Genomic DNA, 16,473 nt, shown 5'->3' with positions numbered 1-16,473 from the left:
TCATTGCCAATGTGTCAAGCCAATCCTTCTTTTATGATCCTAAATATTCAAAAGTTGCCTTCCATACTATTGAAGCATGAGGAGACTTCTTAGCAGGGTTCCTCAACCATTCAACCATGGGATTCGGGTCTATGTATCTCTTTTTGATGACTTTCATCCATAGATTCTCCATTGATATTAGCCTCCACCCTGATTTTGTGGCTAGTGAAGAAGCAAATAATGTTAAATACTTTATGATCCATCCACCCCATTCCTTTGGTTTAACTACTTTTTCCTAGGCCACCCATGGCAACACCAAATCTTCCTTTGTTCCATCCCACAAGAACTGACTGTGCAGTTTCCTTATTCATGAATGTATTACTTTTGGTACCAATGTCAATGGAATCCAGTAAATAGGGATGGAAATAAGAACCGATTTAATCAAAACCAGCCTTCCCACTATTTATAACTCCAATGTTTTATCCAGTTTTCCATTTTAGGCAAAAGCCAGTACCAATCTTGTTTCTTCTAAGAGTTTGGTTTAAGGTGAAATCCCAGGTAGTTAAAGATGTCCTTCATCGAATTAGCTTCAAACGAGAGAGTCAATGTAATCCTCATCATTTTACTCCCTAAGAAACCTTCAAGAATAAAAGATGATTTTTGAGAATTAATAAAGACACCTATTTCTACTAGGAAAATATGGAGGGCTATTTTTTATTTGTTGAATATCACTTCTACTTCCATCACTGAATAAAATTCAACAAACAAGAAATGAGTGGTATGCATGTTTATAGTGACTTCAATGCCTTTTAGATCTCCTCTTCTCTTTGCCTCCAGTATCAACTGACCAAGTCCATTTTCCACTAGTAGGAAAAGTAGGGTGGACAGTGGGCATCCCTGTCGGCCACCTCTTTGACTGTGGAAGAAGGAGGCCGCCCCATTAACCAAGATAATAAAGTTGATGTTTAAAATACATCACATTACCCAGTTTATAAAACCAATGATAAACGCGAGATGGGTTATTAGCATACAAATATATAGCCAGTTGATTCCACCATAGGCTTTAGAAAGATCAATTTTATAATCAAACCTTTTTTCCTACTTTGCTTGATATTGTGCAGTGCCTCCTGAGCTACCCATGTTGCTTCATGGATTTGTCTATCATCTAGGAATCCCAATTTCTCCTTCTATATGCTGCTTATGAGAATATGCTTCAGACGGTCTGCAATAACATTTTCTATAATTTTATAGATACAGTTGCAAAGAGATATAGGTCTAAATTCCTCAAAATATGATGCATCCTTTGATTTTTGGATTAAGGCCAGGAATGTAGAGTTGAAGGGTTCATACAATGATCATTTATCCCGGGATTCCTCCACAAGTAAGTTCATCCCCTATAATCTCAAAAAAGTGCTGGAAGAATTCCACTGTCCAACCATCTGGACATGGGCTCTTGTCTCTCTGCATAGATTTTAAGACCACTTCTACCTCCCCTTTTGACATAGGAGTCATAAGTAGATCATTTTCCTCCTTAACATATCAAGCAAAGATTTGGGTAACCTGGATCACCTATTCTATTAAGACCGCATTTGGGGCTTTAAATATATTTTTAAAATGATTTGTTACCACCAATGCTAGATCGAAAAAATAGTTTTCATTTTCTCCTTCATACATTTTTAGCCCGAGATTGTATTTCTATTTTTCCTCCCTTTAGCATAATTCTGAAAAAAAAATTGAGTTTTCATCCCTTATTGCAAGCCATATTTATCTTCTTTTTAGCCTCCACTGCTCTTCCCTATCATTTATAATTTTCCTTCTTTCTGTCTCCAATTTTTTAATCCTTTCCCTCTTCTCGACCGTCTCGTATCCATTCATTTCTAGACTCTCCAATACATCTAGTACCTCCCCAATATTCTTGCTTAATTCAGATTCATACCTAATGTTCTTAGCTTTTTCCCATTCTATTCTTTCCTTCCTCATTCACTTTAAGTTATCCATAAATGATTGAGCTAAGGACAACCATTGTTCTCCAGTCAAAGGCCTCCAAGTAGCTTTAACTAAATTGTTGTATGAGATTTGATTGAGCCAAGTTGGGTTGAATTTTAATGGAGACCCTGATTTTTTATTAGGTCCTTTTATTTCCAATAGGATAGGGAGGTGGTCCAAGTCTCCTTCTTCTCCCACCCAGTGTCTAAAACAAGGAATCATAGGTTCCATATCCTCTTTTAGGAGAAAACGATCCAATCTCTTAGCTACCTTGTCCTCCCCTACTCTCCTCTTCCTCCAAGTGGCTCTAGATTTCATCTTATTTATATCAATAAGCTTGCTGGAGTGAATCTTGTTCAAAAAAAAATTAGTTAGGGGATTAGCTTGTGCTACAAGGCCCCAAGTTTTTGACAAACCCAGGGAGAAGTTGAGATCCCCCCCACCACCAAATTCATATTATTCATAAAGGTTTTAGAGAAAAGATTATTCCATAATAACACCCTATTGTGACATGGCCGATAAATATTGAAAAGTAATAATTCTGAATAGAGCTCCTAGGAATATACCTCAGCCATAAATACTAGACCATATCCCCAAGAATTGAATAACTTCACATTGCAATCTTTGACTTGCAGAGCCAAACCCCCAGATCTTCCTTTGGCATCTATAGTCATGAATGTCCATACCAGAAGAATTTTTTTAAGAGCCAGTTTAACCTCCTCTCCTCCTCCAAGAGTTTCTTGGCACATTATAACATGTGGATAGTAAAAATGGAACAAACTCTTAATTGCTAGTTTTTTAGAGGAACTAGAAAAACCTCGGCAATTAAAAGACAACACAACCATTTAGCCAATTTGGATGGGTCTTGTACTACTCTAAGCACCCCTTGTAATGATAATTATTTCCTTGCTACAATGTTATTTTTTGCTCTTTGGTGAGCCTTTGAGAGGTTACACTTCCTTCCTCTATTCTTTCAAGGTCTAACCATAGTTTATGGGGCTCCCAAACCACCCACAACTTCTTGGGAGATTTCCTTCATTTCTTGAGGGTGAAGGTTAGAAGGGGATTTCTGAACAACTCTCTAATAAGGGGATAAGGATATATGGATCAAAGAAAAGGATGGTTCAAATGAATATCTAGAATAGAAGTGATGATACTATCGAGGGAATCATATATAGGTTGAACATGGATATTTTCCAAAGAAAAAGGCCTGCAAGGACTAGGCCTCTAGATCAAATTGAGAATATATATAAAGGAGTTTTCAATATCAGGAAAGGAAGAAGAGACATTACCCTCCAAATACGATGTAGGAACAGTGGCACCTCTCTCCTCCAACTCTTCCAAAATAATATCCTAAGGTTGTTCCTACTCCTGCATGACTACTTCCTCCATCTACACTTTCTGGAATTCCAAAATTTTTGTAAGCTCTTGTTCTCCTTCTTGCCTGATCCCCATTTCCTCTACTTGTGCCAATTCCTCCTCTTCCCCTCGTGAGTGTTATGCATTTCCTGCCTCTCCTCTATGTCTTCTTCTCATTTTGAACCCCAAAGGGTAGTCCCATGAACGATGACCATATTTATGGAACTTGTGACAGTGGAAAGGGAGGTGTTTGTACTCTTTGATCTGGGTATAAGAGAGTTCTTTGTATTTTGGATGTATTTCCTTTGTGAGTCCCTCCCTTGGATCCAACCTTACCAGGATACGAGCAAGACTCTTGTCCCTTATTTCAATAAATGACATGTCTGCCTCCAGGAAAAGACCCATGGTATTTCCAATATCTATGAACACCTCCTTCATCTAAAAATGTAGAGGGAGTCCTGGAAGGCGAACCCATATGGGGATCTTTGTCACCTTTTCTCTCTGAGTGTGAAATAGAGGATTCCAACTTTTGAATAGAATTTGTTCTCTACCAAAGCACCAATTTCACCTTATTATCCATTCTAGTGTTTCTCCATTAGTGAAGTGAATCATAAAGAAACCCCTGGTCAAGGTGGTCACTTCGACTTGTTGGTCTGAAGTCTCCTTCCATGCTTTAGATATTCCATGACCCTATCAATATGAATGTCAACTCCAAGAACCAAATTTGGACATACCTCCTTTTTCTTGATTAACTTCCCTTTCTTCCTCTTCACCCTTGTATTTCTGTTCCTCCCTACTTCCCCTACCTCTGACTAGTCCTCCCTCTCATTGATTCCTTCTTTAAAGAGTGGCCCTAATTGCCTCTCCATTATATGGCTGTGATTGATGTTGTCCTAACTACCGAGGGTTGCCCCACCTCTCCAAGAAAAAACGTATGGTCCCTCGCTTCCTAGGGTGGTAAAAATTTGGTTCCTTCCTCTTCAATCACCATCGGGATAGGCACAAGACTAACTCTCCTATTTTGACCTCTGAGATCCACCGATAATTTGGCTAAATCTTTGAAATGTGCCCTACACGCTTGAAGCTAGGCTTCTGTTCTCAACTCCTCTGAAATAGAGTTTCCATGATAGATTAGAGACTCTCTAGTTTTTTGGTTCACCTAGTTCTTTCATGCAAGGGCATAATCAAGTTGTTTCCCCATTAAAGCTTCTGAATGTCCCATGTCCACTATCAAACATGATTTTAATGCCTCATTGACCCTAATGATGCTACTGATGACAATATCTTCTTGCCCTCCAAAAAACAGACTCGATGCATGAAAATAACTAGGGTTTTTAAAACTTACTTAGCTTCCCATTATCGTGTCCACTGCACATCCTGCCAAGAAAACTGTTGGACCCTACCTCTCATGAAGTTCCTTCTCAGGACCTCAGACCTCCTCCTTTCAATCGTAGATCATACCATCCTCTAGAAACCCTAATCCATCATCTTGGCTCCAGTCAACTATTGAGCCTCTCCCTTTCCCTACTGGAAGCCTACCTAGAGGAATGACCTTCTCTAAATTCTACTGAGCGATATCCAATCCCCAAAATGAAAGGGTATCCTTTGGCTTAGGCTCGAAGTCAACATAATCCTATTGGTTGACCATTCTTCTCATCCCTATCTACGGGGTAAACCTTCATTGTAAAAAATAGTTGTTAAACTCCTTTGTCAGGTGCATGCAGCTAAGGGAGGGAAACAAGGGAAATACCATCAACGGTAAACCTCTCCCTCAAAAAAATCCTACCCTATAACACCATTCCATGTCTTCATCATTTCTGAGGAATCCTTCTATGGTTACATGTATGGTGCATGTGATTTCTAATTGTTGCCGCCTACTGCCAAGTGTACAGTCCTCCCTACAACACGTCCTCCTTTCCTCTGACATCCTCTTGATCAGTTTTTTTTGTCATCTCTCCAGTGCCTCATCTGGTTTTTAGTTGTTTGGAAAATCAAATATCTCTTGAATCACATGCCTTATCAGATCTAAACCCTTTTTCAACACTAACATAACTCTAATTATAGATCCCCACCTAACCCCTTATTCCCCGACATTCTTCACACTCTTTTCATTGAGTATTTGTGAGTGCTTTTGGGTGTGAGCAGACTTATAATGCTTAAGTACTTATAAATGAAAAAGAAAGGAAAGTTGGAAATTCAACAATTGAATGCTTTAGTATTTCAGTAATATAAGCTATAACCCTTCATTGAGGTGCAACATGTTGCTTGACACCACACTTGACTCAAATAATATTAGAGGATCTTGACACCTCCTCGAAGTGGATGATGGAAATTCAACCATGCAACATTTGTATATAATGACTTGAACTAGATGGATTTGTTGTCATTTTATCCCAAGTGATATGTAGTGAGACCAGGCAGAGATGCATCACTAGATTATCCTGGGGTGAAACAAGAGTTAATTGATGATATATCAAAGATGTGTGGAATTTGAACAAGCAAGAATAATTCAACAACTATTTCCTGATTTCACATAGCAATACCCAACTTACACAACTACTACAAGGGAGGATAACAATATGGTACAGGTAAATCCCACTGGATGGTGGAGAATGTAAGAGAACAAAGCTCTAGAAATTTGAAAGCTTGCTATGCATTTCTAATTTTAGGTTGGCATTCCTGTAACTACAATGGAACATGTTTACACACAATTATCCAATCCATTAAAATAAAAAAAACTTACCTTTGGCTTTAAATCTTATTCTATAAATTCCTGACATTGGTTTAAGAAAATCTTATTTAAGTTGAACAGAAAATAACTCAACTAACTATCAACTGATAAATTGAAAATTTAGAACAACTCGGAGTTGCACTCTAAATGTAAAAATTCAAATAAGTCATTCAAGAAACAATCATAATCTTAATCGAAAGATTACTGCTACAGAAAATGAAAAGACATACACCATTTACAACTACTGAAATAAATGAAACGATACTATACATAACTCAAACCATACAAGGGGAAATACTACTCCCATTTCCACATCTTGAGTGGGCCTTTGTTCTAAGGTCAAGGTGTTGAATCCATCACATAGAAATGCTACTCATGGAACTGTAACGGAATAAAGTATCTAGGCTTTGAATGCATCATCTAAAAGTCACTGAATACACTTTAATTGCCTATATCTCTCATATCTCTAACTTGAACCCTAAATGTGTTAAAACATGAAATACTTATGAGGTAAGGTTGTTGGGTTCTTTGAAATTCCAACAGAATCCCAAAAAACACTGAAAACTTCCTAAACTGAATTCCCAAGTATAACCTAATAACTTCCTGAATGGAATTCGTAGGTATAACCTAGCAACTTCCTAAAACAAAATTCTTAAGAATAACCTAACAATTTCTTGGAAATGAAAACTAACAAATGCTAGAATTAACAGATTATACTTTTAGCTGGTGAGTTGATATTGTGGGGACAATGTTGCTCTCTAATCTGGGTGCCATGTGTCAACCTGGCTATTGTTTTGGAATTCCACCCTAGAATTGGCGTGCTTTAGAATTAAGAATAATTATGCAGCTTCCATAAGGAAGTGATTCTAGAGATTTTGCGACCATCTTTATTCATTCTATGTAAGGAATTCTGTGGTAGGTGTTAATTCTACACAAAATGTTGATGAACATTGGTAACCTTCAACATATCATAATTGGTGAGAACTAAGAAATTTCATTCAAAATATTCATAAAGAGTGTCAAACACATTGATTTGCAATGAATTAATTATTTAAAGCCAAATTCCTATAATAAGGTGGTTAAGAACACTATAAAATTGGGTGTGTTAGGTTTTTTACACTCATGAAAATGTCAATGGAAGATGAGAAAACCAAGACATTTATGAGGTTGACAATCACCCCCAAACTAAAGGAATTTTACACCCTTGTGCAATAGAGTCGTCCATGTCATTCTTATCCAATTTCCTTGAAATCATATATTTCAAATGGGTTTGTGCATTTTTCTTTTATGACATCCCATGATTGATTCAATTTACTTCAATTGTTCATGTTATTTCTTTTTTTATTGGACCAGTGCTCTTACAGTTTAAAATTGTATAGCATAGCAATGGAAATTTGAATCCAAGTCCTATTGAATGTATTTCAAGATGCATTACAAATCTAGTGTAAAGGTGAGACCCAAATATAGCTGGTTTAAGATTTGGAATTGAGTTGGGTTCCCTTCTCTTCAATTCCTATGTAAGTTCATTCCTTCTCATTTGGGAATTCATAGCATGGTCACTTCAAGTATCAACAAAGGCTTTGAAATGCTCTAATAATTGCTGCTATTCCATTACCCATTGGATCTGAGAATGTGAAGTGTTTTAGTAATGCTCATAGATAGCCTCTGATGGGGCATGATCTCTTCTCAGACAAGCGACTCAACCTTGGATTTGTAATCATTATAGGCCCACAATTATTCAAACCTTTGAATTTCATCCTTCATAGTACAGATAAATTTCTTAAAATACCATCCTCCATAAAAGGATTAGGAGTCCATGTTGTGAGCTTACGCAGGACATAATTGTCTAAATATAACTCATATTCTAAGTTTTGCCTCTCATGAATGCCTATGAAATATACAGGAAATACTTGTTTCATCCACAATAACAATCGGTATATTTGAAGCATTCCTCTCCAGTAAAATTTGAACCATTGCTCCTTAAAATATAGTGGATACACTTTAGCATGTGTCCTAAAGGTGAACATTAAGGAAGCATAATCACTTGCAACATAATGAGGTTATCATGGGTGATGGTACATTCACGACGTCTTGCAAATTTTCAAAAGAGGGATATCAATGTTCGAAGGTAGGTTTTTGTTCTTAGCTTAAAGTTATCTAGGATGCAATGTTGCAAATTGTTGTGGCACATTTCACTTAATAATGTTTTACATCAATCTAATTTTCCTGAAGTCAACTTGCTTGAAGAATTTGTATGTTTGTGGTTTAGATCTAGACAAAACCTTTCAATTCTCTAAATCTCTATGAATGTATATAGTTCCCTCTTTTCCTTTTCCTTATGAAGGAATGCAACATATATTATCTTACTACATAGAAAGGTACATCACATGATACACAAGAGTAGAAATAAATACTCCAAGTAGTGGCTAGACATGCATCCCCTCCTCATATATCCCAAGAGTGGTGGAATGCCAAGTAGCCAACCTTCTGCCCAATCTCTAGAGAACTTCTATTTTTGATAATGATTCTTATTTTGGCAGAGAACTGAACTTCTAGTGTAAAGGCCTGACCAAAATGATAACAACCATTCCCAAAAGTATGGGGTTTATTAGCAAGTCTCAAAAGGCAGACTTGACAGTTTCAGACATGATTTATTGTAAAACCATTTCCAACCCTTCCAAATTCTTCCTTGATCATTCAAATAAACCTTGAAGAGGATAGATCGAAGTAGAATCTTGCATAACACAAAAATTTCTTGTTTATGTGCAACAACAATTGTTATGATTTATTCACCACTCTTTGCACCAACCAAAGGCCATCTTGTCCCACAAATACTAATATGTTTGTTTGTAAAGGGAAATGTCTAGATGAATATCCCTACCAAATTTGATTCATTTATTGGCCTATTGAATTCCCAATGTTACTTGGATAATTGACTCGTGGCTTCCAAATGCTTTTGAGAATAACTAAACCTATGAGCTTGAAATATCTAGCTCCTCCTACTTCATCGTTGGTCTTAAAACGCCCTTTAATACTACACACATGATCAACATTTCTAATATGGCATGAAATAAGAATCTTCCAAGGCCCATCGCCTCCAATGGCTCTTATATTTGTTCGACTATATGGACTATTGCATAACTCAAATATCAATTACAAGCTTATAATCAAGAACCCCTTTCATTCCTGCTAGGTTTTCCTAATGGAAATTCCTCCAAAGTCATCTTGTTCTCTTTAGCCAACCATGGATGGGGTAAAGGAAAGAAAAATAGAATTAAATTTTTCTATTCTCATAATTCTATTAAATATGCTAAGGTTCCAGCTAGTGGAATATCTCTACGTGACATTTTTTGGATTTCACTTTGACATCTACATAGCATCAATCTCCGCTAATCAACTAGCGACACATCATATGAGGTCAATATGGAAATCCATCTTAACCAATTGTGAGAACTTCTATCTTACCCATAACAATACTTGTTGCTTAAGAAAAAGTGTCAAGGCATTGCATTGTTCTTGCAACTAAATCCTGTGTGAGTTTTGGCCTAAGTGCATAATCTAATATTAATAATTTAGCTCTTTATTCAGGAGGATTTCCCTAATTTGACCTTGAATGTGTGTTGTTTCATTAGGGAGTGTACATCCATATTAACTCTTGATCTAGGGAGAAACCTACAATTTTTTCCCGCTTTCTCCGTATGATTTTTGTGATAGTTGTAGTCAGCGTTCTAATTGCTCTTAATTAACAGTGGGTCCATCTATGAGCCAACACATGTCAATGTTTTATGTTCTCATTTGGATTTTCTTTACTTAAACAATATGTCTATATGGGATTTTTGTTCAGGTATGATTTAATAACAAAAAATGGAAAATAATTGTTGTCGTTAGTTTTCCTAGTAAGTTGTTTTGTTCCTAATGTGTTTTCTAAGTTTTTAGCCATTGGTTTTTCTAGTATGTTGTTTTTCTCCTAATGCATTTTGTGAATTTTCAAAACTGTGAGAATGAAGCTATTGGAGGAGACACTATCTCAAAAGGTGTAGGTAACACTCAAAACATAATGAGGTTATCATGGGTGTTGGTACATTCACAATGTCCTACAAATGTTCAAAAGAGGGATAGCAAAAAGGCATGTGATTGTTATCAGCTTAAAGTTCTCTAGGATGCAAAGTTGGAAATTTTTGCTACACTTTTCACTTAATAATGTTTTGCATCAATCTATTTTTCTTGAAGTCAACTTTCTAGAATCATTTTTATGTTTTTGGTCTAGATCTAGTCAAAACCTTTTGATTCTCTAAATCTCTATGAAAGTCTACAGTTCCCATTTTTTATTTAATTTTTCCTTATGAAGGCATGCATCATATATTGACTTACTACATATAGAGATACATAAAGGAACAAACAAGAGTATAAATAAATAATCTAAGCAGTGGCTAGACAAAGATCCCCTTCTTATATTTTACAAGTGTGGTGGCATGCAAACCTTCTGCCCATTCTCTAAACAACTTCTATATTCGGTAAAGATTATTATCTTAGTAGATAATTGAACTTCTAGTGAAAAGGGCTGACTGAAACAATAGTGACCATTCTGACAAATATGGTGTCCCTCAGCAAGTCTCACATGACAAACTTGACAGTTTCATAAATGGTTTATTCTAAAACCATTTCCAATCCTTCCAAATTAATCCTTGAGTATTCAGATAAATTTTGAATAGAATAGATTGAGGTAGAATCTTGCATAATTGAAAAAATGCTTGTTCTTTGCTACAAAAATTGTTACAATTTATTTACTACCCTCTGCTCCAACCAAAGGCTATCTTGTCCCGCAAATACTAATAGGATTTCTTGTAAAGGGAAATGTATAGATGAATATCCCTACCAAATCTGAGTCATTTATTGGCCTATTGAATTCCCAACATGACTTGGATAATTTACTTGTGCGTGCCAAATTATTTTGAGAATAACTAAACCTATGAGGTTGAAATCTCTTGCTCCTCCTACTTCATCGTTGGTCTTAAAATGGCCTTTGATATTGCAATATTGATCAACATTTCTAATATGGCATGAAATAAGAATCTTCCAAGGGACATCCCCTCTAATGGATCTTATATTTTTCAACTACATGGACTAAGCATAACTCAAATATCAATTACAAGTTTATAATCATGAATCCCCTTAATTCCTACTAGGTTTTCCAAATGGAAACTCCCCAAAAATAATCTAGTTTTCTTTAGCCAACCATGGATGGGGTAAAGGCAAGAAGAATATAATTACATAGTCTATTGTCATGCTTCTATGAACTATTTTAAGGTTCTAGTTAGTGGAAGATCTCTACTGGACATTTTTTGGATTTCACTTTGAAATCTACATAGCATCCATATCCACTAATCAACTAGCGACACATCATATGAAGTCAATCTGGAAACCCTTCTTGACCAATTGTGAGAAATTTTGTCTTACCCACAACAATATTTGTTGCTAGAGCAAACGTGTCAGGGCACTGCACTGATATTTCATTTAAATCCTGTGTAAGTTTTGGCCTAAGTGCAGAGCCAATAAAGGGCATATTAAGAATTTATCTCTTTAAACAAGAGGATCTCCCTAATTTGACCTTGAATGTGTGTTGCAACATTAAGGAGTTTACATCCACCGTAAATTTTCATCTAGGGATAAGCCTACAATTTGACCTTGAATATGTGTTTTTTCATTAGGAAGTGTACATCCATCTTAACTTTTGATATAGGGAGAGGTCTAATGCAATTTTCTTGAACTCCTGCATAATAGAAGAATTTCCAGCAAAATAGAATCGGTGGTACCCCATATCAAATATTTCCTTACTTCTCTAGAAGCATCCCTCACATTCCATGTCATTTAGCTAATAAATATTGAAGGACCTTAGTGTCTGGTCTTGTGACAATCTTATCTTTCTCGCATTTCACCATATCGAAATATCCACTCAATAGTAGGAAGAAATTGCAGTATGTATTTTTGAAATTGGATCTAACTTATGGAATCATTAGTTGCATAAATTGAGCAAAGAGGCGAAACTATCCAAGAAATCACCACAATCCAACAAAATATTGGAAATGGGTACCTATATTTATAATATGAGGTATTAACTAAGGACAAAGTATATAAATAGAAGAAAATCCAACCCAACAAAATTGATGTAACTCCAAAGATCGTTTTTCTTCCTCGAAGATACTGAGATTTTGAATAGAAAGGGAAACAAATATGGCATTTTTGTACTTTTATGTCAATTGCTATTGTTAGGTCCTTATAATACTAGTGATTCCCTCATTACTATTGTCATTCTAGCCCTTGTTGCTATTGGCATGCTCGTATTGTCCCCATATTATTATTATGATGCCCCATAGAAGCCCACTATTGTTATTGTTGTACCCTTATATTATTATTGTTATGTCGGCTTTGATTATATTGTGACCTGTTAGACTCCTATATATAGAAAGGAGGTTTTTTCATTTGCATCGTCCAAGAATTGTTCATTTTTGTAATGTAAAGGAGGTTTCCCCCTGGAAGAGGCATATTTTTAAGGTGTTTATCTATCTTTTCTTCTATTTTGTGAGCTGGTTGCATACCATTTGGTATCAAAGCTTTGGATTCTAGGGTTCTGCTACTCTAAACAGGTCATTGTGGAATTTTCGCTATAATTTTTTTATGTGACGTTTTAGAAGCTAAAAAAATCCCATTTGATGTGAAATATCTTTGCATATCAGGTCCAAATTTAAGATTCTTTGTCACTATATTTTCAGAGATATGATCCAAGGAAGTTAGGGTTTTTATAGGATCCTGAATTATACCTCAAACATAAGACCAGGGGAAATTGCAATAACTTTTTTGTCGAGCATCAGTGTCATAAACATATTTGGGCACTGCAACCCCAATCACATATGTCCATAAACCAAGGGACTCTAAGTCTTGAAAAGTGTTGTTTCATACCATAAAGGACCAAGGTCAGCTGATTACATCATCTCCCAGAAGCTTTCCATGAAAAGCCACTCAGAACTGGTCAAAGCAGGACCATATAGACTGCCCAGTGCAAAGGGTGTGATGCATCTCACCTGCCACATGCAAAAGGTGTGATGCATACTGGAAAGCTCTTCTGTAGGGTGCGATGCACGAGAGCAGATAAACGGCACAAGCAGTTTGCTAGGTGGAGACCCTGGGAATCTTCTAGAAGTTGCTCATTTGACACTTGCTTCCCTGAATTCACCCAGGGATGAGTAAGAGATCATGAAATCTCCAAGTGGAACCAAGAACTATCAGAGAGATGACACTAATAAAAATCTCAGAAGCTGACTCACCCCCTGCAAATATCTATAAATGGATCCCTCATCCCAGAGATCCAAAGGTTGGAATTTGGTAATTTGCAAAGATGTGTTGTTGGTTTCTCTTTGGAGACATTGTTGGGTGATCTTGCTTTGTACAAGGTGAAGAGGGCTTTCAGGCTGGGAGGATGGCGCTGCGTTAAGCCAAGTGTTTGTAATCCTCTCTTCTACTACTTTTAGTAATAAATCCATTTGAGTTTTCCTCGATATTCTTGTGTATCTCTGAATATTGTGTTGATATATGCATTTGTATGGTCAGTATATATATGATCCTATATTGTTTATAGAGATAGATCTCTATGCTTTGATGGTATTACATTGCTGTGAATCTACATGTGCTCTTTGAAGTGGGACAAGTAAGGAAGCAATGGCAAGATTTTGTTAAAGGAGAAAGGAAACAAGAAAGGAGCCAAGTGGAAGACTGAGGTTGGTACTCTCTCCTTCTTTCTCATCTTTCTCTCGTAAAGGAAAAAGAAGTGACTTTAATCTGTTTGTTTCTAAGACAGCTACCCATCTCAGTGGGACTAGCAGTTCTGAATAGACACTAGATTTCTTGGTAACAAAATGGTGACTCCACTAGGGAACAATTAGTTTGATTTCTTGTCTCTATTTGATTGATTCATAAACCACAGACGGAGCCTGAAGTTAAGCGAGCTACCCTTCAAACTACATTTTCTATGCAAGTGCAAAGTAGATCAATGCTGCTTCAATAAATCTCCGGGTTTGTTTATGAACTAAACAATTTAGTTGCAAACACCCTAAGTGCCCTAGAGGTAGCTTTAGTAACCTCATTAGATCAGCCCTTGTACTTTGTAGTTACTGATTATCATTTGCTCGGCCTGAATCCCTGAACAAAACTGCAAATTGTGACCAAAAACCAAGTTAAAGTCTCGTCCCTAGACCATCACACCTTGTCTTCTTCGTAATCTGGATGCATTGCACCTCCCATGTGTAGTAGGTGAGATGCATCCCTATTTCCCTATGTTACAGGTGTGATGATCAGATAAGACTAGTTCTGCCTCCAGATTTTGGTTTTTCCTTCACTCTCTTCAGCTTTATTCGGGAGTTTTGCTGTCTGTGATCAGTAGACCACTGTTGAAACCTCCTTCTTTTGCATGATCCAACCTCCATTGTACAAATATTTGTGAATGTTTTTGTGTATTTTTCGCCATTCACAGTGCTCATTTACAAAATAGTAGCTTAATTGAATTGTCGTCTTTGGATTTGAAAGTGTCGCAAGTGTCGTTTTCAGTCAAGGAAAAGAATCCTTCTGTTTTTGATAGTCAATAACACTGTTACTCTTGTATTTGATTTGAATTAATAGTATTTCAAGTGTCAAAAATAGTTTTCAATTCAAAATCGTAAAGTGTCGTCTTGTCTCCTTTTCATTTTTTGAAAAGAAAATCGTTAGTACGGTGGCTTTGAAAGAAGGAATAATTCAGATTTTTACTTAGCATTTTTTTTCATTCACACATTAAGAAAGCAGAAAACAAATACATGCATGTGCATTTGCATTTAGATTGCTTGTTGATTTTGATTTAGGACAGTGCATCTAGTGTGTGCTCTCTGCTCTATGTTGAAAGGATTTCATTTCTCTTTCCTTAGTAGCTAGGATTTTCATTGCATAAAGAAGGTTAAACGATTGTTTATCATCTTAGATTTCATTTTAGGAATTGTATATCTACATCACGCGGTGAACCTTAATGACAAACTTCTTAAGAAAGATCAACTATAAAATAAATTCAATGAACATAAAAATGCTTTGGAACCTAATGCACAACATCTAGAAGTCTAGGCTAGAGACGTATTCTGACATCGTAAAGCCTGGTAACTGTCGCTTTCATCGTAGGTTGGGTGATTCCTCCTCTTTGAGATGACAAGTGACAGTACAGACTTGTTCTCCCATACACCATCGAATATATATTGGGAGACCACAATAGGCTATATCATTTATCCTTAGGAAGCCATGCATGCCGCCTTATCGATCGCAATGCACTAAACACATCATTCGGGAAGATTGACTACAATACCGTAAAAATTATTCTGCAGTTTTGCAATTGGTTTGGTAATCCCTCTATCTGGATTTCCAGAGTAGTCTCTTTCGTTCCTTTTCAAACTCCTTAAAGGAAAAGGTCCATCTGAGCACTTGTGTCTTCAGTCTCATTAAAAATCAAAGGCAACTAGAGTCATCTTTAGCTTTTTCTCGACTCTTAAAAGTTGAAAAAGCAAGTTGCGTCAAAGCATCTAAAATTTATTTTAATCGGAATAACATCATTTTTCCCTCGTTGGTCTTAGGTTGAGAAAATGGAGTCCACCAACCAAGGATTTCCCCTCGGGGAAATCCTAGTCCTTTCTTCTCTTGGGGAGATGTTGGTGCACCTCATATGCCCACATTGTCCCTTCCAGGACTGACAATTGGTCTACCAGTATGGCTTTCCTTGACCTCTATCATTCATAGTACCATGATTCCTGAACAATCAAATGAGCAACTACAAGATACTAGAGTTACCCCCCAACCTTTTACTTCATTTTTCTCTCCCTCCCCTTCTTCCTCTTCTCTTGGTGAAGATAGTAAAACTAAAAACCAAGTAACTGAGAAGAAGAAGAAAGGGAAGGAGAAGAAGAAGAAGGAGCTAATCGCAAAAAGGGGCAACCGTGCATCGTCTAGTGAAAATCCACACACTACACTGTCTAAACCTAAATCTCCATGTGTCATCTACAAAGGAGAACACTATCATTGAGATTGTCCTTCCATCCCACAGATCTTAATGGACTGGTCTCCCTACTTGCACAATTCGGTGTCATCAACCTCTGACAATCATGTTGAGAGTACACCGCCAACTAGTGAAAAGGAAGTCACCGGACAAAAAGGAAAATCTAAATTTCCCTACAAACTGTGTGAAGGCGATCATGCCCTCAACCATTGTCCCTTCCTGGATGAAGCTAAAAGAGTCTTCGATAATCCTCCTGCATCACGGCAGCGACTCCCTCATGGATATAAGAAACTCTTGCCGATTCCATTGCTAGCTAAAAATCTGACTGACCCACCTTTGTTGTCGGTCAAAGCACCTA

This window comes from Pinus tabuliformis, chromosome X (genome assembly GCF_031772625.1).
Source record: "Pinus tabuliformis cultivar Carrire ecotype Pingquan chromosome X, CPIR1, whole genome shotgun sequence".
In the NCBI taxonomy this organism is placed as follows: Eukaryota; Viridiplantae; Streptophyta; class Pinopsida; order Pinales; family Pinaceae; genus Pinus; species Pinus tabuliformis.
The sequence above is the reverse complement of the archived record's forward strand: the minus strand, read 5'-3'. Positions refer to the sequence as shown.